This window comes from Tyto alba, unplaced genomic scaffold (assembly GCF_018691265.1).
Source record: "Tyto alba isolate M040663 unplaced genomic scaffold, T.alba_DEE_v4.0 Super-Scaffold_1000006, whole genome shotgun sequence".
NCBI lineage: Eukaryota > Metazoa > Chordata > Aves > Strigiformes > Tytonidae > Tyto > Tyto alba.
Window position 1 is genome coordinate 20,507,290 of NW_024881272.1, and position 27,631 is coordinate 20,534,920.

The 27,631-nt window shown below is 36.2% G+C and overlaps 1 long non-coding RNA gene across 3 annotated transcripts in view; it reads left to right on the forward strand.

Annotated features, from left to right (window-relative positions):
• LOC116963551 overlaps positions 1-27,631 on the forward strand; it is a 254,185-nt gene that overhangs the window by 155,971 nt on the left and 70,583 nt on the right. For all 3 annotated transcript variants that reach the window (XR_004408268.2, XR_004408267.2, XR_004408269.2), the window contains exon 4: positions 2,748-2,853. This is a non-coding gene — a long non-coding RNA (uncharacterized LOC116963551). The remainder of the gene's footprint in view (positions 1-2,747; positions 2,854-27,631) is intronic.

The window sequence follows — 27,631 nt, forward strand, 5'->3', positions numbered from 1 at the left end:
GCAGTCTCCTAGCTTTTAGGATTTATTTAGTTGTGCCATGCTAATGGTCTTAGGTAAAGTGAAAATTATTAAGCCGTATTTGACCTTAATTTGTTGAGCTGAAATGCACTTTTTTCTTCCGGTGTGACAAATCACTAAAAGATCAAACCAAATAAAGTAAAATTTACAGCTTGTCTGCTGTTGTGCAAACATGGAATTAAAAGCAAAATGATTTAAGAATTGCACAGTAATTTAATTAGAAAAATTAGTAGTTCAGAGTCCCCTATGTCCTATGTTCAAACCCACATTCAGATTTGGTCTTCCCAGGGACTTGGTACAGTGAGACAATTTAGCAGAGACACATAGATCAGATAAAAAATTCTGATGGTTTTTGGTGCTTTCAGAAGTCTGGTGTAGCACAATATATGTGCAAATATAGATTTTCCTATCAAAACAAACAAATCCCTTATGGATTGTGAGCTCCTATCCTAGGAGACTTTTAAAAGTTCTGTTAAAGAGGTAAAGAGCACATCTATCTGATTATATTTGGTGGCAGCTGAGAGTAACAGCACTGGGATTTTTTCTATTAGGGCCAATCATGAAGACTTGAAAGACAGTGAAAGAATTGTACAGAGAAAGAAAAGGAATATATAATGAAGAATAAGTAAAGGACCTTAAATAATATAAAAATATTGATTGTAGGTTTGTAGAGACCTAATATAGAAAGACACCATTTTTCTCAAGTCACTATTTCTAGTTTCATGGAGTGAAACAAAGCTTATTAATATTACAGTTAAGAGGAGGATTGAGGCAGCCAGTGAATGGTTAATGAAATGTCCTATTTTGGTATTGGCAGGAAAAAGAAACACAAGACCAAACACAAGACCACTCACTGATTCAGATTAATTTGGTGTCACTCATTCCACCTGATTCTTTTCAACTTTTTCTGTGACTACAAGTGTGTGATGAAAACCCGCTAATGATACAACCTTTGTGCAAAATATTTATTGTCAGTAAACCCTAAAACTCTTGCCTATTGTGCTCACAGGGTTACAGGTTTCTTTATCAGTAAAAAAAAATTACAAAGTTTTAAAGTCAACTCACAGCAAGGGAAACTCAACCTGGAGTCTGACAGGACTTTTTTTCTGTCAGCTATGACTATTATACCTGAAATACCCAAATTTCTTACAAAACCAATAAAAGTATAATTATTTCTGTTAAGAACTCTCTTCAGGCATTAGGCCTCATGTCCTTAGAGCGAAGGAGGAGGCACGCTGATGTTGACCTATGTAGCCATGCCTAAATTCCTCTTCAGAGAGTTGTATTGGGGCAGGAAGGAGCATATTTGTGTTAACTCACTTTGTGAATATCAACATTAGTCCAGATGCTGCATGGTCTGGCTTCCAAAAGTTTTAATGCTTAATTTTCTGAAAAATTAAAGAAGGATCTAAATGGTCAGAGCTGTGATTCCCCTTATGAAATGACTATGGTTTATACCCAGAGATTAGAATGCATTGCTTTTAATAGACAGCAGTACTGTTACTGTTACAAACACTTGTGCTTAGGAACCTATTGCTGACTATAACTGAGTTAAATAAAGGGCTGAAGATAAAATGGAAAGGAGAGAAGATATATTGAACATAAAATCTAGGCAGCATCAGTAGCAAACTAGTCCATAATCTTTACTGGAAGCATAAATGATAGAAGATGTCATCATGACGCAGAAAAAGTGCTATCAAGATCTTGGCTGTATCTGATAAGCCATCGATCAGACACCTTGTGACATGAAATTCTTGTTTGTTCTCTCACTAGGGGCTGGAATACACACAAATGATCTAATGGTGAAACACTCCATGTTCAGCTATTTCAGCTCAATGAATGGTTGGCCACAAACTCTGTTTCTAATAAAATATAAATTTCTCTTCACATATTCAGCTATGACCATATTGCATCTTTGAATCTATTCAGTCTGTAAAAATATTTGAATACTGATAAAACGTGAAACTGTTTTGATTGCTTACCAACAGTTTTCTGCTTTCAGCGCTTATTCCTCATGTTATATTAGTTAATTATGATTGGTCAGGAAACCTCCAAATTTTCTTTTTCTTCCTTGGCTGGCTGAGTGAGAATCATTTGTCTTGTGCAAATATAAATGCACTGACACACTTCAGTACATTTTAAAAGCCTCTTTCTGATCCTAATACCTCTGGCTACATCTTTGGAATTTACTTTAATAAACATTCATGCCAGCAAAACCCAAATGAACAAGTTTTTTCAGAAAGTAAATACAAAAATGACATTAACGTGGCCTAAGTAAATTCATTTATAAATACAAGCAAATATTAATGGAAAATTTAGCCCCATTAGCAGTCCCTAGAGCTTGTCAGTCTCAGACAGGGTCAAGGACAGGAGGATGTAATGGTGTCAAAGAAAAACAGATGCAGGCAGATAACTGCTGTGTGATTCAGAGATATAATTCACCTGAAGTAAGAAATGGGATCTGAAATGCAGCCCCACTCTCTTAAATAGAAGGCACTCAAGCTTGTTTTTGTAGCAGGTTGCAATTTTCTTAAATAGTCTGTTCTACGTGTTCTATTCCAGCCAAAATATATTATATGTTTCTGTACTTTTTGAAGTGAGTACTGTAGAGTGGTGTGATTACAGCTTTTAGCAGCCTCTTTTTGGCTGCCTGGGTGTCCTTTGGTAATTGAAAACTTGTTTATTGGCATCGTTTGTTGGACTTTATTTAATCACTGTTTCTCCTCTAGGAGCTGCTTTATCCCTTCTGAGGGTGGACTCTTTGCATAGGCTTTGTCTGATTTCTGGCATCGAGCAGGCTCTGTTTCAAGCAAGCGGATTTGTAATTTAGACACAGTGAGTAGCCACCAGCTATCTTGTCACAGGGTGCAGTGGGGATCTGATTGTTTGTGGCTCTGTGGTGCCGGCCTCGCTGCTGGAGGTGCTGATAAGTACCTGACCGAGGAGGGATGAGTCTCCCTCGCACCGTGCGGGACAGCTGCCAGCTGCTGCTGCTGCAGCCGCCTCTGTGAAGGCCACCCTCGTTTCACTGAACGCAGCAGCAGGCAGTCTGGCCGCATTTTTAATTGGGAAGAGTTTGTTTAACGTTTATCTGTTTATCAAAGTGGACCCTTGTTAACACTGATCGCTTAGATTTCTGTTTAATCAAGTAACATACAGTATATACTAGGTTTTGCTCTAATTTAAATATTACCTTTTCATCCTTGTCAGCAGAATACTTCAGCTTAATTTCTTATTAATACTGACAGGAAAGAAGAGGTTTATATTGTAGATAAATGTTTATTTATGGGGCCTGACAAAGGGTGTTTCTTGCTGGCAGAGTGAGAGGAATGCTGCCATGAGCAATGAAAGACCTTCTTGGCTGATGTGAAAGAGATTCAGAGGCTGTGTTTTCCCCAGTAAAATCACACTAAATTTCTTTTTGACCCCTTAGGAAAAGCTGCACAAAAAAATTCTACTAATAGAATAGTTATAGGAAAGAGGAAGAGTCACCAAGTGTAGAGGCCCAAGTGGCTGTTGCAGCTGAACTGTCCGTTCATCAGCTGGGAGAGAGGGCTTGCAGATCAATAGTGAATTGCTTCTTCTAGTGTGTCTGTGGAAAGAATAGCTAAGAAGAGATACTAAATTACTTTGGTTTACAAGTTTGTTTGAGTAGTGCTTTATTTGGAGAACTAATTGTGTTGGATTAGTACTTTATATTCTTGTACCAACACCCATATATAAAGATGTATCTTCACATATACATGGTAAGCATGTATATTCTTTCTTTCTGCCAGTCAACGTGGCAACTCAGAAAGTATGAAGACCATTCATTGTGTTGGGGTAACGTGGGCAGGGAGTGACTAGCAGCCAGGTGTACCTGAAACAAGAAAATGGGAAATGAGTGAGTGCAATGCATACAGTTTATAATCTTGTGAGTAGAATACAGGCTGTACTGCCCTTGCGTTGTTCAAAAATTGCCAAAAATTAATTGTTAGAAATTCTCTGGAGAGAATTTTCAATGTGCTTGTTTATTTGTACTAGAAAATTAAGTACATGGAGACCTGCCCATACATATACATACATCCCTATTTATAGATGTGTGACACAGGATAAACTTTGCTTTTACTGTTCAATGACAGATTCTTCAGTGCTCTGGCACAGACCCAGTTAAGCAAGCCAAACGAGGATGACTACCTTCCTCTGATTTTATAACAAGCCCACCTACTCAATTAGTTTGTGTTGGTGGCAGAAAATTATAATGCATGAATTGCTATTTATTTTAATAAACTACATTATTCCTAGTCCAGCAGAAATATAAGATTCTTAACACTTTTCCCCCAAAAATCAGGCTGTCAGGGGACTGATCTCCAAAGGACATGTTTTATTGTCCAACATTATATCCTGTGCAGCTGTTTTTCATCAGTTTATTCTAGGATGAATTTTAAAACTGATTCTATCACTAGCCAGTGAATTTGAGAGTAGCCTATATCTTTTGAACAATAACACAGACAAAAGTTGTTTTTTCCCTCCATGTCAAGGTTTATAATTATTTAAAAATCCCTGATCATCTTTACAAGCTAAATCTTCAAGTTTGTCTCTCCCAGAGACTTAAAGTCATGGTTCTTTAAAAAAAGGATGAAAATCATAAAAATTAGATTAATATTGTTTATGAGTGGCATGATGCTACTTAACTCTTATTCAGAATCTTTCATGTTGAGTATTAACAGTTTTTAATAAAACTCAGTATTTTAATAAAAATAATTATTTTCGAAATAACAAATACAGAAAATTCATTGACAAAATATGAATGCATTTGTGAAAGCATGATCTGCTGACAATCTATGGAAACAGGAAAAGAAGCTACATTTGTTGAGTGCATTGCTGACTTTGGTTGTTTTCTGGTGGTTTTGTTTTGTTTTATTTTTTTTCACGCTCTATTCTAATATTAAATGGTTGTATTAAATCTCCATGGGTTTCTAGTAATTGTATTCTTAATTTATGGTGTTATGAAACATTTGCTTTTATCAGCAAATTGCTAGCTTTCCCTTGCATAATACCTAAACTTTCTCAGTTCAAAATACATATTATCTCCTCTTTATTGGAAAAATATTTTGCAGAGGTTATGAATGCTTGCAAAAGAAGAAAATTAGAGGGAGGCCACACTACTGAATGACCTCAAATGCAAAGCTATAAAGCTGGTGAAGTGGTACCTGGTACCTGTTGTAAAACAGGTGGAGTAATTAGAAGTATCTAAACCATGAATAAGATGAATGAAAAATAGATTGAGCAGAGGGATTTCTGTTGTTGTTCTTTTTTCCTTTTTTCTTTTTTTTTTTTTTTTTTTTTTTTTTAAATTTTCCTTTAAGGAATACTTGTTATTTATTTCTCCCCTTTTGCATTGTACAGTTAGTTCTAATATTAGTGCCACTAACATCAGTGGGAGTAGTGAAAAATCATTTCACCTTTGACAGACCCAAATATATGTATGTGTCTGTGTATATATATGTGTGTGTGTATCTCCATAGTACATACATGAATACATTATACTCTTGAGAGCTTATGAAGTTTCTCCTTCCTGCTTTTTTTCCTTTATTCACTTGGAAAAGATAACTGTGGCTACTTTTGACAGTGGTGTGCTGTATTTTAGATAAGATCTTTGATACCTTGGAAATAGAGTTCCCTTATGCACCTTATGAGATATCCAGCAGTGTCTCTCTCTTGTGTCTCTAGACTATATCTGAAAAGCTGCTTGGCCAGATGGCACTGTAGATCTGTAACATTTAAACATATTTTTGGCAGCCCAGTGCATGCATAATATCCTGGGTGAAATATTTTTGCTTGCCAGGCTAAAAAAGTGTGTAAACTTCAAAATTACATCCAAAGACACCTGAATATCTTTCTATATTTTCTTGGCCAAGTACCTACAGAGGGCTTGGCTTAACCAATAATAAGCAGATTAAACAAGAGTATTATTCTTCACTACAGCTGTTTTCTGACTCTTAACAAAGAATGTGACAAAAGTAGTGACTTTTAAAAGTCTTCTAATATCCTGGATTTTCCATTCTGGAACGACTGAGCAAAACTTACCTATAATGTGGCATTAGTTATTTATAGTTATGTCAGTATCCTAGAAAATTTTTACGCTTTAGGCTATGATCACAACTGTCTATTGCTCCTATATGTTTTCCCCACTGTTGTAGCACAGGCAGTTTCCTCTGTACTACATGTGATGAACAATTTTTAAGACGCCTGCAAATAGTCTGACCTCTTTATTTAGCTGGTGCACACAATTAACATTATTTACCAAACACATGACATTTGGTGATATTTACCAAACAGATGACATTCACCAAAAAGAATAACATTATTAACTCAGTAGAAATTCACAAAACATTGGGAAGGTAGGAAGCAGACATGGAAAAAGGTGAAAAATGCTGACTGAAATTTCAAATCCTAGCTAGTTCCAGAAAAGGACATAACCTAGCAGTATTCATGTGGCTGACTGGTAATCAGGGGCAATGGTAGGGGCAGCTTTCAGAATGATAGTTGAATTTTGATGTTCATTATTCTTCAATAATATTGAGGTCTGAAGTCAGTACTTTGCATTGATTCTATTAATTGAAATTCAATTCATAGCCTTATGCAAGTATATTTGAAGTACCTTGTCCTGGGTTGAGTGAGTTGTGGAGTTTTTTTGGTGGCAGGGGAGGGGACTATAGGGGCAGCCCCCTGTGAGAAGCTTCTCGAAGCTCCCCCAGCTCCAAGTCAGCTCCACTTCTGTTTGGGAAATTGAGCCAATCAGCTGCACCTCTGCGATAACGTATTTAAGAAGGGACGTGGTGACGAGCAGTGAGACTTGTGAGGAGGAGTTGCTGCAGCTGCATGAACACCAAGGTCAGTGGAGGAACAGAGGAAGAAAGGAGGGGGGAGGTGTGCCAGAGCAGAGACCCCCCTGTACCCTGTGGTGAGATGGCAGGGCGCCCCCCTCCCCACCCCCCCCCCCCCCCCCCCCCGAAAGATCTATGGTGGAGCAGACACTGATTTATGGCCTGTGTTATTCAACTGGATGATCAAGGTGCTATGCCTGAAGAAGGCTGGGGTCTTGTGGGAAAAGGCAGCCCCGCTGCTGTAATTCAGCGCTGGGAGGATTGCAGCATGCGGGGGAGTCCCACGCCGGAGCAGCTTGGGAAGGGCTGCAGCCGTGGGAGGGACTCCAGTCAGAGAAAGTTAGTGACCCATGACGGAGCAGTGTGGGGAACGCTGTGGCCCATGGGAGGAATTCAAGTCGGAGAAAGTTTGTGGAGGACTGTCTCCTGTGAGAGGGGGACCACGATGGAGCAGGGGGAACAAGTTTTGTACACTCCCCTCACCGAACGTGAAGGAAGTGGCAGCACTGACTGCACCCCCCATTCCCTGTCCCTGCGCCACTGGGGGAGGAGGTAGAGATATCGGGAGCAGAACTGAGCCCGGGAAGAAGGGAGGAGTGGGGGAAGGTGTTCTCAAGATGTGGCAATGCTTCTCACTGTCCTACTCTGTTACGTGTTGTTAGTGTCTGTAATAAATGTATGTTCTTTTTTTTCTTCCCCTAACAAGTCTGCCTTTTGCTCGTGGCCATAAAGGGTGATTTTTTCCCCATCCCAGTCCTATCTTGAACCCCAAGCCTGGCTCTCTGTCCCTTATTGCTGGAAGAGAAGGGAGAGAGAGTGACTGCATGGTGGTTTGCTGCCGACCAGGCCCAAACCACGACATACCTGAAAGCTGCACCACCATCTTTTAGCTTACTTATGTATAAGCAAACTCATATTTAGGCATCCATATTTAGTCAATGAGTAATATTATTCAATTACAATGAGTGCTGTGGCATGCACTGGAATAGGCTAAATTTCCTGGGAGTTGTGCTGTCTGATTTTCAGTTGTTAAGACATCCAATGTGAATCCAGAAGTTGTAACTGGGTGACAAAGCTCCTGGCGTTAGTGCATGGGGGAGTTAAAAACCTCAGGATGGGATTCAAAGCTGCCATCATGGGTTGGCTTATAGGAGAGTAATGACTGCTCAACCGGGGTCTCGGGGAGTAATTTTTTCCTCCTCAGGTAGGTGCCTATACTACCATTCCTCCTCCCCTTACAAGTTTCAGGCATTTCTATCTTTTAAAATACACATAAAAGGGGAAGAACTCTTCTATAACAGTCTAATACTTAGTATGCAGGCTTGTACTTGATTCTTAGTGTCTTCACAGACCTTCTAGTACTTCAATCCCTTTTTTCTAGTGGAGCAGATTTAAGTAGGTATTTCTACCTCTTGGGAATATGCCTACCAAACCAGCTAGGATGTAGTGGCATGTGTTCCTCTCTTGGTGCAGCTGTACCACTATGCAGAAAGCTGGATAGCAGAGAAACATAAATCTGTAGTTCAGTGATCAGGACTCTTGCCAGAAGGAGTAGAGTCTTGAGTTCTGGTCTCTCTCTACTTAGATTTCTGCTTCTGTATTTGATATTAAGCAGCTTAGTTTCTGGATCAAGCTTGTCAAGCTGTTGAAAGTTGTCTAGACTAAAATATTCTGTTGATTCCCGAGTTTTCCATTCTAAATGTTTTGGGAAAATTTCAGTGGAGTCAATGAAGCTTAAGCATCTCCAGGATTGGACAGAAGCTGAATGGTCACAGTAATTGTATAAATGCCTTATCCACAGCTGTGTGCTTAAAAAAAAAATCTTTCAGCCAGTGACAATTTCTGTTTTCAGAGATACTTTTAGTGTTCCTCCAAAAGCTGATTGGTCCTCATATTTTCTTTGCAACTCTTCCATAAACTCTACTTGAACCAATTAATTTCAGGATTGAAATGAAAAGACATGATTAAGAAATATATGGAAATCTTAAGCAAAATTTGCAGAAAAATATTAAAAAAAAAAAGAAAATCAAAGAAGAAGCATGAAAAGATATAAAAACTGCATCACAAAGTGAAGTATAAAACTGCAAGGAGCAATGAACACAAAAAAAAACAACAGCAACAGAGACATGAAAGAATACTCAGGATATTGTTTGAAGTACAGTCATTCATAGAGAGGATGTAGCTTATAAGAATTAATGGAAGCGTTGATTAAAAAAAAACAGAGGACAAGATGATCAAATATTCAAATGTTTTGGTTTGTTGTGAATTTTTTTTTTTTTTTTCCTGTTTGATTCTTGGTGATTTGTTAGTGTAAAGACCAGAGCACCAGCCTGTATTTTATTCTGTGCTTATTTCCAAGTTTATCAAGAAAAATCAAGAAAACTGAAAGGACTTGCACTGCAATATAATGGTCATTCCAGTGAAGAACTTCAAATTTACTAACCTGAAAAAGTAATGTTTTGCTTCAGCTTCTTCAATAACTATTTTGTAGGTTTACTTAATATGGATATGTTTCCTAGACTGTAGGGATGTGGTAGCCATTTTGACTAAAGACAGTATTTACAAGTGACATAGTGAGCAATATGCCGGTGTGGCGTGCTTAGGTTTTTGGATTCAACAGAAACTGAGAGGCAGGAGCCACTGGTTTGAAGGAGAGGATCTTGTTTCTTGCCTCATGAACATACAGCAATTTCTGATCCCACCTCAGTCATTTGGTAGCAATGAGGCTGTGCCTTGTAAATATGGTCCCTCAGTCCCTCTTGCTCTGTTATAGCCCTGAATTTGGGCTATGCTAAGTGAAAATTGCTCTTCCTTTTGTCCTGTAGTTTAGAACCAAGGCAGAAAAGGGAAGATAATTTTGAGGAAAAGGAAAACATTGTTGCCTGTCAGGTGGATGTGGAGAGATTAGAAGAGTGTTGATGAACAGGAGATTTAGGGAGTCTTTCTCCCTCACGTGTCTCGGTCTGTGACCTCAGTAGCTTTGCTCTTCTTTTGGGAATCCTTAAAAATATGTTATATTGTATATATTTTATAGGTATATTACATAGCTATCATGGTTCCCTTAATATTACTGCAGATTTCTGATCGATCATGGCTTCAAAATATCTATTGTTATTTGGGACATACTACTCCACAAATGTATAATTCAGTCTCCTGAGCATAAATGTTGCAATGATGGTTTCTGACCTCCAGAAGTGTTTATTATAATCCACTCTTTGTAAAGAAACTGCAAATAATGATGAAAGTTCAAAGTGGTGGAAATTGCAAGCAACTGAAAACATCATTTCTGTGTTCTGCATTCCACTCAGGCTCTCTAGTGAAAATATGTTGTAGATTGTTTTATTCCCTGATATTCAGAGCCCTATATATTTTAAATATACTTCTTGCTATAAGTTCTGACAGCTACATTCCACTGGAATCACAGAGCTGTGACCAGAAGAAGAAATCTCACTAACACAGAGAGGAGAACTAAGCTTATGAAACTTACCACAGGAATAAATAAAAATGACTCTCAACTTCACAGCATTCAACAAAACTCAGCACATTGAATTGGCTTTCCCTCATTAAATTTCTCATGCACACACACACACACACATTTTTCTATCTCATATTTTCTAATCTCTGGAGAAGGGAGAGACATTATTTTAAAATTCTTGTCAGAGTCTGGATAGTGTGGTGATAATCAACTTGTAAGAAAATAGAAATGTAACAGCTAAACAATACCGTCTTATCGCTTAAATTAGAGAAAAATTTTATCTACCTGGTTTTTTTCATCTCCCAGTGGAAGTAGAACAGAACAGGAGATCATGAAGTCCTTTAGTTTAGTGTTATATTCATAGGTGCTGAGAGGGAGTATAAAAGCTGGAGATGGTATGGAAAACAATACCTGATGTTTTAATCTTGTTTGATTGAACTTGGATCAACATCTCGGATTGACATCTAGAATTAGTCACATCCAGGTCTTTTCAAAGCCTGTGTGAGACTAAACCTTTGATCATTGTTGGGAAAAGTCCTATATATTTTTTCTCTTCTGTTTAGAAAATTATGCGTGGCATGAATATTGATTCTCTGACATTGGTGAGCAAAAGAGCTTATCTCAATTTTCTAGTGAGAGTTTGACTCAAAATCAGAAACTGTCATTGGAAACAAAGATTGATGTAGCTTGGGACTGTGCTATAGAACTTCTAATTTTTTATTACAATTCCTGATGTGTCACTCAACTAAGATTTCCTTTTTGAAGTGAGACTATAGATCACTGTCAGAAGTTGTTTCTGTTTGTACAGTTTTATTTTATACTTTTGTGTATCAATGGTTTCATTGGTGACTAGCCATAACTGGATACCAGCTGCTACTTTACATGCATGATTTTTCTCCTGTCTCACATGCTTGAAAAGATGTTATTTGTGGAAGGATGTAATGACAGAATACCTTGAATATTTCCCTTTAGAATACTTCTAGTTGCTGGCATCCATGCTACTGCAGTGACTTTACATCTTCCACAAATCCTGTAAATATAGCATGGTAGAATCCTAATCTTAATTCCTTTATTTACCCTTAAAACCCATCCATATAGAAAAAGTGCTTAATCTGTGTAGAATGTGCCTGGTTTAACATTTATTGGGCATGTTATAAAAGTTTATACATTCTTGTTTGCCTGAAGCTCTAATGGTTGTAATTCAGCCATATATTTATTCCTGGTCTCTTTATTCTGTAATTGTGGTTTAAATCCCACTTGGATTTCATTTCTTAGATTTACAGACCTTTACAGATTTTTCTTATTTTCCTATCTGGTAGCATAAGAAAATACAAGAATCACTTCACTCCTCCTCACAGAGGTCTAGGGAACATGAATGGGAATTACATTAAGGGTAAATTTCTCCAGTTGAATGTGTTTGGCATCTCAGTATGTATCTGAATTCCAGAATGTATCCTGACCTTTACGGTTTCATCTCTATCTGACTAGATTATGTTTCAGAGAAAGGTCTTACTAGTTTTATATCTGAAATAGATTATCTATAGATGAAACACTTAGAGTTGTACATTCAGCTCTGTCAAAAATACTGTTTCTCTTTTTTCTTATCCCTGTGATGCTCATTTGAAGGATCCTCCAGTTGATCATGCTCATGAGTATCTGTGGGTTTTGTTTTTTTTTTTTTGTTTTTTTTTTTTCTCTTTGTCATGCTGTTATTCCAGTGGAAAACATCAAGGAGTATGACACTTGCCTCTGAAATAGTTCAGGATAAATCCAAAGAAAAGATAACTTATTTCACAGCATTCATTTATATTGTTGCAAAGAGCGGCTACATTTATGCTTATTCACAATACTTTCCCTATGCCAGTGTTAGTTATCAAAGACTGGCATTTGAATGAAGTTGCCTTCTGAAGTTTGCTTCTTTTTTAACAAATGTGCCTATTTTTACACAATATTCTATTTTGTACCAGTAACACGACTTTAGAAGGGTCAAAGATCAAGTCAGATCATCATCCAAAAAATTGAAATCTTGGTCCATCTCTCAAGCTATTACATTTCATTTGTAATACATTAGCTACATTTCATTAGCTACAGATAGTTCCTGTCCCAACACAAGATACTTACCTATATAAAAGTAGCTAATAAATTTATTATTTTAGGGAAATGGAAGAGATCCACAGTTTTGGCAACTGAAAATCCACATTCAGTCCTTGGTTGAATGACCTTGTATATTTTTTACCAGAACATACCTAGCTACCTGATATCTTATGTGAATATTTGTGCAGATGGAACAAAAACCTTAGTACATTGGAACTCCGTAGTAAAGCGTGGGCTGTGAAAGGAATGTCTCATATAACTCTAAATAAACACAGAACCCAAATCATGTACATCTCTACAAAACCAAAAGGGTCCTGGTCACCATGGTAAAAGATAATACACTTCTGTAGATTTCGTCAAAGGCAAAATTTTATAACAAACAATTAAAAAAACAGAAAGGCATTTAAATGTCTCTCTAGAATTCACACATCAGTTAAAAGCCTTTGGTTGTAAATCTGAATAATGCTAAATAAATCAAATCTGACAGTTGTTTCAACTAAATACCTTCTGCTGTGATCTGAATACCAGCTGTCTGATACTTTCAAATACGAAGCAGGTTGCAGAGCTGGATTAACTTCATCCCACCTAGAAAAGTGAAAATGGTGTTCTCACTTCCAGTTCTGTTAAGGTGATAATTAACTAGAAATAAAGTAGTAAAGATGATGCAAATATTGTATGAAATTATGAACTTGCTATTAGTCTGTATGTTCTGTTGAAATAAATGGTAGTTTAAAGTCAATGGGGTCCATGAGATTAAGAAAATTTGAAACTTATTAGACATTTTCTTATGCATTTAAACCTTGAGAAATATCTCAAGGATTTCAAAAAGAAACACCTGGTAAATTAGACCTTGGATTATTTACTGGAGAAAAATAGAGCAATCATAACCTCTGCAACAGCTCTTGAGCAAGAACATGGAAATGCTCTTTCTAGGGATGAAAGAATATTCAGAAAGACATCTAGGTTATCCACTCTGTATTGCAGATTGTCAAGGGAGGCTCAGTAAATTTCCAGGCTTCAGCTGCTTGACTCCTAGCTTCTACAGCTGATTTGTTGTTGGGGAGTGTTCTCCCTGATGTGTTGCTTTCCCTCTGAGGGATCTCTGAAGAAGTGCACTGATATGATGCAGTTTTTAAAAGCTGCACATAGTTTCTTCCCAGGCTGCCTCTCCATCTTCCATGAATCACTGATAGGGAAGCGGTTTTGAATAATATTTCACCCTACTCATTAGAGTAGGACTAATGCACAAAATTTTGGGAAAACCAAAATTATTATCTTAGTATATTTATTGTGTACTTGTTATTTATTGCTTGTTATTCATTTTATTTTATTAGTATTGGTATATTTTTCTTCAAATAGCTGATTATGTTAATAAGTAAAGATGTCAGTTATGAAAGCTAGACTTCATTAAATATTGATTCATAACTCACAAAGCTTGTTCATACTTTATTACACAAATAAAAAAAAATTCCAGAAGCTGTTGGTCTGTATGAACCATTCATGATTTTGGTAATAATTTTCAGGAACGCTGCTGCTGACATGTCACCTGGGGGGCATCTCAGTCATTTATTTACTTTTTGATGTGTTTGATATAACATTGTCAGAACAGGAAAGATGCAAACCAATTAAAAATTCTCCCTATGCTCAAATGGAGTAATTTACCAACACAGAGGCCCTTTGATGCATTCAGTTTTATTGTGAAATAAAACACTGTGTATTTCTTACAGCTTTTGATGAGATTCATTTTGAATCTTTGTGTCAGGAGATGTACAAGTGTTATCTGTAAATGAGAAATGTATGCAAGGTACTCAACTACTGCTGAATTTCAATGAACTTTGTGGTTCTAATGTCATGAAGCTCTGTCAAATGTTAACAGAAATTAAAGGTAAAATTCATATGGAGCTTTCACAAATCACAGCCTTATCTGTCAACATTTTATAATAACCTAACAGTTATGATCTATCAAGGTATTAAAGTGCAATCCTGAGCCCCAAAGGAAAAATCATGACATTCTCAGACCGGTAAAATAACAATAAATATTTTTATTGAACAGAATTGTCAAGCTTTCCTTTCAAACTTCTCTCACTAATTGCATTTCAAACAACTTCTGTTACAAATACTGAGAATAGACAGGAAAAAAACACTGAGACTGTTATAATTTTGAAATACTTTAGATACCACTGGTTTATGTTTATTTAACATTTCTTTCTTCCTTCATTTTTAAAAATAAAGCTGATTTTAAAGTTTTAAAATTTTTTATAAGGTAGTTTTCTTTACAAGCACGCTAAACTGTGGCACTACAATTCTCATTTAGCAGGGCAGGAGAGACATTAAATACATGAAAGCATTCCATCTTATCTGTCAGCAGTAAAGATCTCTGTTATATGAATCTAGACACTGTACAGAAATGTGTAGCTTTACATTCAACTACTTGGCCCTAACTTTGAAAATCTATCAAACCTATGAAGTTCATTGTGCTTATTCAAAACTATATTAATCTTATTTTCTTCTGCTGAAAACCTAAAGGCTTAGAGCCAGATTCTGGTCTGCATTACAGCCTGGTTTTGCTGCTCCAAGGTTCAAAGGGCTAGAAGGCCAATCATAACAGTCAGTGAAGGGTTGGATCAGCTTCATCTGACTCCTCTCTAGCTTTCCAGTGGAAATGTTGTGGAGAATTTCAAGCATTCCCTGTTGTAACGACATCTGCTTGGAAATATCTGAATAAAAAATTATCAGTGAGGATTATATCTTAATTAGTTTGCTGTTGCCTTTTCACTGAATGTTTCAGAAGTACATGTTTGTTCAAGGTGTGGAAAATCAAAGATCAGTTATATATACATATATATTATATACACACGCACACACTCCTCTCCAAGGGGATTAGGCTAACATATGAAGAAGGTTCTGTGATGTTTAAGATGTATACTATGCACCCTCTAATACTGAAACTATTTTTTTCTTACCTGAAATAGTTCAACGTTCAAAAGATCAGGGACAGGATGAAGTACCTTTTACTGCACAGCTGAGTGCCACCATTATGGCACTTCAGAAGATTATTCTTATTTTTTTGTTGTCTTAATCACTAAATACTCTATACAAAGTCAAAGAGAAGGGGGATACCTTCAAATTTATATTTTTTAAGTTTATAAGGGTAGAAGACTCTTATTCAAACCTAATCTTTTTCTGCTTTGACACAGTGTACGATTATACAAGTACACCTAAGTCTTAAATGGGTACCTGAGTATTGGAAATAAATGTGCATTTGGAAAGTCATTTATTTCTCGTATTTTATAAGTGATATATGAAATTTCTAATTGTTGTTTACACTGCGAATCTAAGATCAAGGCTTGTCATCTAGCCTGGTGGTTAGGCCATGTGCTTTAGAAACATGGGTTCAGCTCTCTTTAGCTGGAGATAGATGTTGAAACCATATTTCCCATGTGTCAGGTGGAAGTTGTTACCAGCTGGTCTATTTATTAAGAAGAGGCTGTCTTCTGTTATGGGAATCTGCCCTTTCATTTCCTTTGCAATTTTACACAAGAAAAAGAGCTTTTTGGGTTTCTTCATTTCAGCAACAAAAGTCCTAATCACTTTAAATTTTGTTTGCTCTGAACTATTTTCAAGGAACAATTTTCTCTTCCAGTTCAGTTGCCAAACCACAAATAATCTCTGTCTCCTTATGTTATAAAAACTTAGTCTTAGGTTGAGGACAAACTGTAATAGCTATAATAATTTTAGAGCCTTTAAAGAGCTGTCTTTTTACGACTTTTCCTGTATAGAAATACCAAACCATTTTTTCATACCATTATCCATTTAGTATCATTTTTGTTTATTTGTAATTTTCCATAGAGATAACCTATGTACTCTGTACATAAGTTTTGACAGAGTTAATGTGAATCACCATTCTGAGAGTATTCATATTTAATCTATATGGTGCTGTCATCAATCCAGCAGAATTAACTTGTGGTCAACCATGCTGTTTAGCAAAGTCACAATGTGTTAGAAAGTCACAAAGTGTTCTACTTCTCTAGGAAAGAAAGTGCTCCAGAGTGAGCCTGATGCCTTGGACCTGGAAAGGAGCGTGCCTGGGACTTTCCTTCCTTATGCAAATGGGAAAAAGATCATTGCATAGACATCCTCTTGCATGGGACTGTTTGCACGTTGTGGAAAGTGTTTTTTATCTGGTGGGATAATTTCACTAAAACCAAAGCTAAACTAAAGAATATTTGTCCCACAGGGAGATTTCCTGTCTTCATTATAATCTTCAGTAGCTGTAAGCAAACTTCTAGATGTATGTTGCAGTTGTCAACAGGCCCTTCATCTCAGAACCTTGCTGGGTCTGCAGTATTGCATACACCATTTTCTCAGAATATGTTTGTTTTTTAGACCCTGGCACTTAATATTTCTGACTGGATTTCAACTCTCTTGTTTGGCTTTATCCAGTATTTCCCAGATCTACTTCCATCCCTGATTAGATCCAAGAAATGCAGCAATACAAAAATAATCAGTGGAACATACAGTAAAATTTATTTCCTTCCTAATTTTAAGAATAGTTATGAATGTTTATTTGTAGGGAATAACAGTCTCTGCTCTTTTCATTGTATGGTCTTTAAAATTATTTCATGCAAAGATTATGCCTCTCCTGCAAAAGAAGCACTTGTATTTCACACACTGACATTCTTGACTTACATGCATGTATGAAAGCAAATCTAGAATGCCTGAAGAAACCCCCCAAACTTTTCTCTTAAAATAAAAAAGCCAGGTTTTCAGCATTAGTTCTGAGTTATTATTGTTACTGCATTCCAGCTTCTAGGTGGAAACATTGGGATAGATAGAACTATTGTTAAGTGCTTGAACTGTCATTCTTTGCTAATGAGCTTCTGGTAAAGGAAAGTTGGTAGATGGAAGAAGATTGCTTTCACACTGCGATCTCCTTTTTTGTCCAAGAACAGCCTCAGTGCTGCAGAAGTACTAAGAACTACAGAAATATCATTATAAATTTATTCCAGTGCCTGTTATTTCAGATGGAATTTCATATTATATCAGATCACCAGTGACCTAAAAGTATTGTAAAACTGGTGAGTTTGGAGAAACCAGTGTCATGCACATTTTGAATCCATTTCCGTTTGGAGAGTTTTCATCCTGAGATTACTACCTTTGAACAGGAGAAAGATACTGCTTGGAAAGATAAAAATGGAGATTAGAATTTAATAGGATCTAGAGTCCAGGAAAGACTACAAAGATACCTTTCTTTGCACATGTAAGCATTCAGTAATTGAGAAAATTATATTTTACAACAGAAATATTAAATCCCACTTTAAAACCCATCCTCTGCTTTTGTGGAATAGGTATTCCAAGTATGATTTGCGTCTTTGAAGTTACTTTTTTGTCATACTTAAAACACTGTGTTATGTTAGAATTGTGAGGTGGCTTTCCAATTTTACACAATTTATGTAATACAGTGCATAACTTACATGTTTAATTTTGAGGTATTCTTTTTGTTTTTGTAGAGAATGGATGATTTTTTTATGGTATCAGGGACTAGTATTTCGTGACATAATTACTCCACAGTTAATCTCTTTCTTTTATGGTATTTTTGGAGACACAATTGACTGGAAATACCTAGGGCTATATACTATATTTTTTTCTCATAGGAAATATCCTTGGCTGTAACAGATAACACCATATGTAAAACATGGGAGAATATTTGTGAACAGCAAGAACAGGAGGTCAGTGTCTCTGTGTGAGGTGGATTCTAGAATAATATTTTTAGTTTTGACTTTTCACCAATGTACACAGGTAATGAATATGTTTGCAAAATTTCATCACTGGGCATTATCTTGAGAGCCCTGTGTCTTCAGCTCTCACTCTTTGATGTGTTGCATTGAATAAGTCAAAAAAATCAAATGACTATGTTCTGGAACAAGAGTCTATAGCTTTGCTTTTAGTCACCAGAAAAGTAGTTGGAGAACTTGTAACATTTTACTTACAACTATTAGACTTCAGGAAATTGGAAAGAACTTTGGGTTTGTAAATAAAAATTCAGGTGAATTTCATATGTTCTAAAGATTTGGGGTTTTGCGTAGTTCTGTCTGTTCCTTCTAGACTCTAACAAGTTTGCTATTTCAGCTAAAAGCTTATCCTTTACCTGGCTGCCCAGACTTAGAGTCTACATAACAAAACTAGAAAATCAGATGTGATGACTGGATGAAACCAAAACCAATTCACTTTGATTTTGCCTTAGTATTGCCTTTTTAAAATTAGTTTGTAGGAGCAGTTTATTTTTAATTTCCTGATTCAAATCACTGCACTATACTGAATAAGGTTTCAATGAGCTTGAACACAAAAGATAATAAGCATTTCTTTGTGTTCAGATAGCTTTTGAAGCTTGTTTGCTGGTACCAGACCTTGCTTTCAGTGAGATGGCCACTATGTCTGCTAAAGCCTTCAGGGAAAATGAACGCAAAAAACAGATAACATGAAGACTACATTAAAATGGGAGAAATATATCAGTGTCCAAATTCAGATAGTAGTGTCAAGGATACATAATGAGGAGGTAATAAAGAACTTGAAGGAATAAAGGATCAGACAGTGTCTTTTGAACAGATGGGGACATAAATAGTCTAACATATATCAAAAGTGATAGTATATTGAGTTTAGGAATGTTACTTTACTGTGTTCATAAAAATTTAATGCAAAACAAAAAAACTTGCTTAATTAAATGTATATGTATGCGTATATATATATATGTATATGAAGTCTTAATGAAAAACTTAATATTTGGCATCTTTTATTTTTTCTGTTTAGATAAACTGAAAAATGAACCCTAATGATTTTGGTGCCCAAACTCCCATTAGGATTAGGTATTTCTAGACAGCTTTGAAATCTCAGCTTTATTGGCAGGACAACATTAAAAGCAAAGCACTCATTCCTGGAGAAGCTCTAGTACCTGATCATTCCCTGAAGGCCCTATGCTGTCATTAGCTAAAGTCTTTCTCTATTGCAGCCCAACTCTCTCCTTGAAGCAGGGAAACCTGCACCCTCCGTAACATCATCCTGTCACTATGGAAACAAATGCATTGCTACAATTTATTCACTGGGGGGAAACCTGTAAGCTACTAACCTGGCAATGTGACTGGAATAATTCTGCTAATTCCACGTATAAACCTGAAATCCTTTATTTCACTGTCAGATGGAGAGAAAAGGTGGAATGCAAAACAGTAAAGCCTATGTTTAAATATAAGTGTCTCCCATACTTAGTAAACATCTTTTAGAAAGCTACACAGAGGAGGGAAATACTTGGTTTGTCTTCCTTGGTATGAGTACTTTGTTAGTGTGGATATGAATGCAGCTGTAGGTTTTGTACCTACTATGGGTTTGCGTTTTTATTTTTGATTTTGAATCATCTAAGTCAAACTAAACCCATTCCTCAGTCCATGCATAAACAAATCCGTATGTTACCTGTTTCACTGAAGAAAGTGCAAGGTGAACATTTGGCATAAGTCACTGAAAATATTTTTGAACAAATCTGGTCTGAGTTCCAGGTTTATGATAAAAGCTGGAATCACGTAAAATCTCATCTGGTTTTGCTGAAATTTTTTGTTAGCTTTCTCACAGCCTTCTTGCAAACCATTGGCAACTGTCAACTTTAGCACTGTCAGAGATCTGGACTGGCACAAAAGAGCAATAAGGCATGGATCTTTCAACAATAAATGTGACACTAGACACCAAATCTGTTCATCATCACTCCTCTACAATCTCGTCCTGCACCTTTTGAGGTTTTCCATGTGAGGAATGTGTTGTTTCCCTGGGTAGCAGATAAAGCTGCTTGATCTGAACTACAAACAAGGAAGAACCATTCAGCAGCTTCTGTGCTCTCTTTTGGAAAACATGTCTGTTTTATTTTTCTGTAGCCCCTGCTTCATACTGACATCTTTAAGTAACTCTAAAAAGCAGTTTTCTCTGTGCTTTTCTTTCTACCACTCATATTTAATAATTTCATTTCTAATATTTTTCTTTGCCTCCTATTGCAGCCATCATCCTTCTTTGCTATTCCCTTTAGTTCTTTTCTGAAGGGAATATATAAAATATAGTTCAGTTCTTGCTCAATAGATATTCATGGCAGACAGAAAAAAGAAACAACATGAGTTTATCCTGTATGGGAACTGTCTTTCCATTGCCTCCCCACTTGCTACCAGAGAGACAGTAGGTGATATGTAGCAATATGTATATCTCCTGAGATTCTCCAGTTTTAGAGTTGCCAATAAGGTTTTGTCTGCACACCCAGAGCTTCATTTAGGTGGGGGTTTTTTGCCTCCAAAGAAATAGTGTGTTTTGGATACATTTCTCTGTCATTCTGAATCGTAACAGTGAAAATGAACTTCTAGCAAAGAATTAAATTCTTGGAAACAAAGTTACAAAAGAGAAAATTATATTTTAAAAAATAATTCTAGATTACATTTAAAAGCTAAATTGCTTCTAGTTGCTCTTTTGACCCTTCTTACTTGAGGGGCTGGTGACTCAGCCACTTCAAAATTCAGACTGTACAGATTTGACCACAATGAAATGTACTTTACACTAAAGACAGTGTTTACACCCTGCTTACTTCAGGCCTTTGCTAAGCCAGTTTCTCCATGGTTCTTCTGTTGTACTTTATTTCTCCAGGTCTGGTCTCCAGGTACTTTACCTTTCTTCCACTCAGTCAGTCCTTGTATAGGCTGTTGTAAATTTGTGCACTGTGAATGTTATTAGGAAATCACTATCCCCAGTTGTCCTGGATTAAATTCCTGGAGCTAACAATGTTTATAGTTCAACATATGTTTTTTGTAGTCAGTGAGAAAAATAACCAATACAAACCTCCTGTACTTCTAACAGACTCGCCTAAATAATATGCTTCATGGCACCACTGGATGTTCTGGGGAAGCCAACATTGCTTGAATATTTCTCTTTTACTGCTATTGTTGCTTTGACAGCTTTGATTTTATAGCAACTTTAATCATGTGTATCCTATTCCTTCACCTCTGGCATTTTGCAAATATTCCTTTTCTCAGTTTCTGCTACCATAACTACCTTCATCAAATCATAATTCATCAATCTGTTTCTCCCACACCCACAGGAGAAACCCCAAATGGAGGCCATGTCAGCCAAACAAGAAAATGCTATATGTATACATGTAAGAAAATCTATTCATTTAAAAAAAAAAAAAAAAAAAGAGAGAGAGAAAAAGAATTAGGTATATAAGTTAATGTGACCCCAAGGCAACATTGGCAGTAACTTATGCACTGACAGTTATGAGCCTGTTTATTCTGTGCTCAACCATACATGGAAAAAAGTCCCATCAAATAGAACAACAAAATGGACTTGTGTTATCCTAAAGATACAAAGTAGTAATAAATCATATAAGAAACACTAATGCTATATTTACATTTTCCCCTAAAAAAGTAGAATTATTTTAGAGGCTTTTATTTTACTTATAACATTTATTTAGCTCCCTGTACCAGGCAAACCTGTAGGAGTTTCTGCCTGGATTACAAAAGTTTATAGAGCTATACATGCTATCAGGAGCTATGGAGAATTGTATCTGCAGGGCTCCTAGCAGTTCCCACTTCTTGGACAGTGTAAGATATATTCTTCCTCATCACCTGTCAACTTTTAAGTGAGGTAGATAAGTGTAGGGCCACAAAAATACTTCTGTCTTATTTTGTGACACACTAAGGTGTAATAGCTGCTGGACTTGGCCTCTGAGCAAGAGAGGTTGTGGACACAGGCAGATTTCTTATAGTTTGTAATGCCTTGATTTTTTTTTTTTTTTAATCTGATTTTCTAAATGAGAATGAAAATAAACTAAAATCAAGCTTTCAGTGTGTTTCTGCAACTCCCTCCACCCTAGCCCCCCCTCCAATTATTGTCCTAGAAGATATCTGATAATGAATGTCATTAGGGAAGACAGTACTGCCAGTCAGTCCCGTGCAGGAGATAGTAGCTAAAGATGGACAGTGTTTGTGTAGAATATGATCCTAAGGCAAAAGCCAGTGAGCAGAACCAGACTGACACTTTGCAGCACAAAGGGTTCCAGAAGAAAGTGAGGATGGTGAATACAGAAAGCTGCAGTTGTGACATTTGCAGCTGTGTGTCATTATCTGCAGGAATATATGATTTTTTTTAGGGGAAAAAGATCCAAAGTTGAATCTTTGATATGTCAGATTCCCAGATGACTCCATAGTCATGGGTAATGTAAGCAGTCAAAACTCAAAAGCTAGTACCAAAAAATATGAGATTGACTTTTAAATACAGTACCAGCTGTATTAGTTTAATTAATCTTCTGGCTTCTGATCCAGACTAGTACTACCAGTTCTTTTTTTATGTTCTTATTTACAAAGTGAATCTTGTTGAGTCAAAAGGGAGTCTGTTTTGGTCCAAGTTGGTTCTTTTGATGGTAGGTCTGACTGTATATTAATAAAGCACACTGTAACCATGAGAGCTGCATTCAAAATATATAAAAATTATCTTTTGACTTAAAAAGGACCAGATGCAAGACCACCAAAACTCTGTAAAAGATTCCTTTTAAAACTTGTCCCGTATGATCAGAAATGGGAGTATATATTTTTATGCATGTAAAGAAATAACATTTACCTGCTAAAATTCTATCTTAAGATGCAGATCAACAGGTTCTAAAAATTTCTAAATAACTGAGTACTGTGGATCCCAACCCATCAAAAGGATAACCTATATAGATTATTGCCCACATAGTATTCTCAGCAGATGCACATTTTCTGAAGAAAGGAGGAGGAAAAACAATTACCATTTGAAAAGATAACTGAGATGTAAAATTAACAAGTATTTTTCTAAGCAATGTCTGAGTTTCAAACCTGAACAGGAAACACTGAACTACATGCAAAAAAATTGTGCTGTTAAGGTTTTCAATAGCAAAGCACTAATGAAGGAGAGCTGTTGAGTAACACACCTTCTGCTGTGAATCTCCTGCATCTTGCCTAAGATATAATCAACAGAGAGAAGAGGATCCATTAAATCCTTAATAATACATGAAAGTATCAACTGATCTAAGTAGTCATTTACAATCCATCCAGATATTAGAAATGTAGAAAAAGAGCATGGTTTTATGTCTTTACCTCAATCTTCTCCACTTAGAAGTGATGTCATTCCTACGTGAGATTGATGGGAATGACTTGCAATTAATTAGAAACCTTAAGCAGCTCAACAAGCACTGATGACATTCAAGAGATATTGTTATAATTACATAACATAGTTAGTTGAACAAAGAGGCAATAGGAGAATGTTGCTATATAGCAGCTCATCAATACTACTGATGCTACTCCTTATGCTTGACCATTTGTTCTGTTATATTTTATGTAATTAATTTTTCTTAAGCTGTTGAAAGCTTGTATGTCATTTTCCTGTAGACTTAACTGTGATGACACACAAAGCTTATTGCTTTGTCTCAAGATTAATTTCATAAAATGAAGAGCTATTATAGTTAATTATAATGTACTTTTGAAGTAAAGTAGCTCTTTTGTTTATGATGTAACATATTCTCCTTACTCAAATGCAAAAATTACTAAACTGATTTAAATCACCAGTTTAGTTTCACTGAATTAACCACTATCATGTACCAAAACAAGAATTTTCAGACGTTTTTTTTTTGGTATAGTGTGTCAAGCAAATGAAAAAGATTTTGTTAATATACTGTGTATAGCATGCATCTTTCTCTCCCCCCAAAAAATACTTCATCTCAGCTAAGGGCATTGGTGTCTATTGCTAGCTATGTATCTCCATGCCACAGCACAATGTTAGATAGCAAGAGCCTAGCTGAGCGTGACAGTGTAGTATGCCAAATAAGCTCAGACACAGTGAATATTAACTCTATTATCTCAAAGGGAATGCTGTGCCATTGTAGGTATACAGTTTTAGTATCCACTAGCATGAATACTAGTGAAGAGATACGTTACAGCATTAAGGTACAAAATTGAACACTGCAGATGAAACAAACATCTTTGTTCCTTTTCAATGACAGGTAGAAACCCAGAATGTAATCAATTGGCTTGATGTAACAGGGCAAGTGTTATCAGGAGTTTCAAAACAATCCTCTTCTTCCAAATGGCCCATGAAGGAAGGAGACAAACACAAAGAATAAATGCCATCCCAAATGCTGTTCTCTATGTTGTTCCTGTAGAGGTAACAGGAATTTACAACAAGCAGTAAAAACTTAATTTTCCACCTTCAAGTAAGTAAATATTTCTCTGAAATATGCAGGTGATTGATTTTCTGACCAATAAATCTCCATTATGCGCAGGGATTTTGTAATCATTAAGTTAGCAGGTTTGTCCTAAAGACTGTTATAATAGTTACATGTCTGCAGGCCACTCCTTATATTTAATTTTCTATGAATGCTCAAAACCAATGTTGAACAGAATCCCTTTCAGAGATATTTCAGTCCTTTGTCAATTTTAATTTGTAATATTGTGTGTTGATTAACATGGTCTTATTAACTGCTTTTGTAGGATAGGAATCCAGAATCTAAAGAGGCAGCTTTGTAAACTTTGTTGCTCTCTTTGCTCTTCCTTACTCTATTTCAGTCTGTATTAGAAAAAACTCTTATTTACCAGTGTAGCTCAGCACAGATACGGGTAAATGTAATTTCCTCTATGTGCAATATGGCATATCCACTCACTGTCCTCTCTAGAACATCATAATTCTCTGCAAATTTTACTTGCATTGTTAAACTGGGCAGGGGTCTTCTGTTATGTAGAATACTTTATTTAAAACTAAAATACTTAGGCAGAAAAAAAAAAAAAAAAAGCAAACAAAACATTTTAGTAGCTTTTCTGGTTAAATCTCCATGGCTATGGGTGCAGGTCCTGTTTTTTCTTAATCATCCTTCTCTTAACTATGGTTGAAAAGACAAGAAAATAAATTAATAACTGTTTCATCTATTATAATCTGCTCCCACTCTCTGCTGTTTTTAGATACTGGCAAACACAGTCCCTCTGACTTCTGAGCTGTGTACTGCCCAGGGTAAGGGACTGTATTTCTTTTTTTCCTTCCACTTCCCAATACTGCCCCGCAGCTTTCCCTTCTTCCTCCCAGTGATCCAGCCAAATTAAATTCCTAATGCCAGTGAGCCCTCTTGAGTTGTGAAGAATTAGATTTCTCCCATTCTTTTCATTCATCTCTGAAATATTATGTACTAGGATACAATAAGTTCCAGTATACAGCATATAGTGATAGGATTCTGCAATAAATCTGTTCTAAGTGAGACCTGTTATACAACTCACTAATCTCATATATTCACCTGTTCTACATCTTGCATCTCATCTCAGATCTATCAATAGAGAGAAGATCCATTTTTAATAATGTATTATAGAATTTACTTCTCTGTGTTGGTCCAGAAGGTGTGTAAAATATAGTCTGTTTATATATACTCTGCAATTTAAACTGTTGTAGAACTTCCAGACAAAAGTTACAGAAATTCACAAAGGCAGAGAATACATTATTAATAAATCTGCTGTCATGTGAGTAAGGGCAACAAGAACATAAGGCTGAGGAGTCTATCAAGACCACTGAATTCCATCCCTTGACTTTCACACCATAGATTTAAATAAAAATATATAGTCAAAAGATTTACTCAGTTACTGTTAACTTCTTTTATGTTAACCTTATATTCTTTATACTATGCTGGATTAGACATTACAGTATTCTCAATTACATTCTTCCAAAATCAAAAAGGCACAAAATGTCTTCAGTCACTGATTTGACTGGTGATGTTTTGTGAAAGTTAGTGTCTGGAAAGAAATTAGAAGAAAAATAAAGTGGTGAAAAGACAGAAGCAACAGCCCCCCCACACAACAAACACAAATTCAACCCGTACACACACACACACACCACCCAACCTAGTATGCTTTTAGGTTGTCCCTGAACAAATAAATGAACAAAACAGACTGAGAGGTTTGTTGCTCTAAAAACTGAGGCAGTAATGGTTTACGAAACCAGAAACCTGTGCCCTGTGCTAAGGGGAGCAGGATTTTGCACGTCTTTGAAGAAAGAAACATCGCATCAATTTCTTCAGAGAAAGGGTACTGAGAAGAAATTTCTTCACCTGACAGAGTCCTGAACTTTAACTGAATGTTTAGGTCAAGAAGGGGCAATAATTTGAAGAGCTTATCTTTAGTCAATATCATCCTGAATGATTAAAGCAATTTAACTTATATATTTAAATAACATCAGCCACTGTTGAAATACAGACTTTTTGGATAGCATGTTTCATGTAATGTTGCATTTTTTTGGACCAAGTGCATTAGTTTTCTGTGTTTCTGTGGTGTTCCTCCCAATTTTCTCCTGACCACATTGTTGAAAGAAGTCTGAGCTACAAGTTTTGAGTGCCAGATCCTGATTTTAAATTTTCTTGTGTTCAGAAATATTTGGAACTGTGAGTTTTGTTTTGGCCCGTTTCTCACCGTAATTAAATATATTACACAATATTGGCCTTGCTGCTGGTCCCTAGGGTATCCCACTATTAATCTTTCCTATACTGAGAATGGGCTATTTATTCCTACTCCTTGCTTCCTGCCTATTAACCAGCTTTTAATCACTGACAAGAATTTACCTCTTACCCTGTGGTTACTAAATTTCATTAATAGTCTCTTGTGAGGAACTTTATCAAAAGCCTTTCAAAAGTCATAAGTATATCATATTCATTGCTGCTTCTTTATCCACTGTTTTGTTTACCATTTCAAATAATCATAGTGGGTTTTAGAAGCATAATTCATCTTAGTCAAAGCCAGGTTTTCTTTCTTTATTGTATCATTCTATACAACACAGTCTTCTTTCTTTTAAATTATTGCTTTAATTTTTTTATGGTGCTGCAATGTGTTTGTAATGTAACAGGAAATGTGCTGTACCATCTTCAGTGATATGACTTTATTTTTCTAGGACTCAAGAAAGCTTTCCTGCCCACATTTCTTTTCAAGTGCCCACTCTTCCATAATTCACTCTAAAATAAAATCCGTCTCTCTGTTTATACACTGGTTTCAGCAAGGGGATCTAACACGCAGCTGTGTGTTGATTTGGTTGGGAATACGTCATATTATGATTCTGACAAATATAAATATTTTTCTAAGGAATGTAACATAAAACAGTCATACGTGGTTCAGTATAGCAT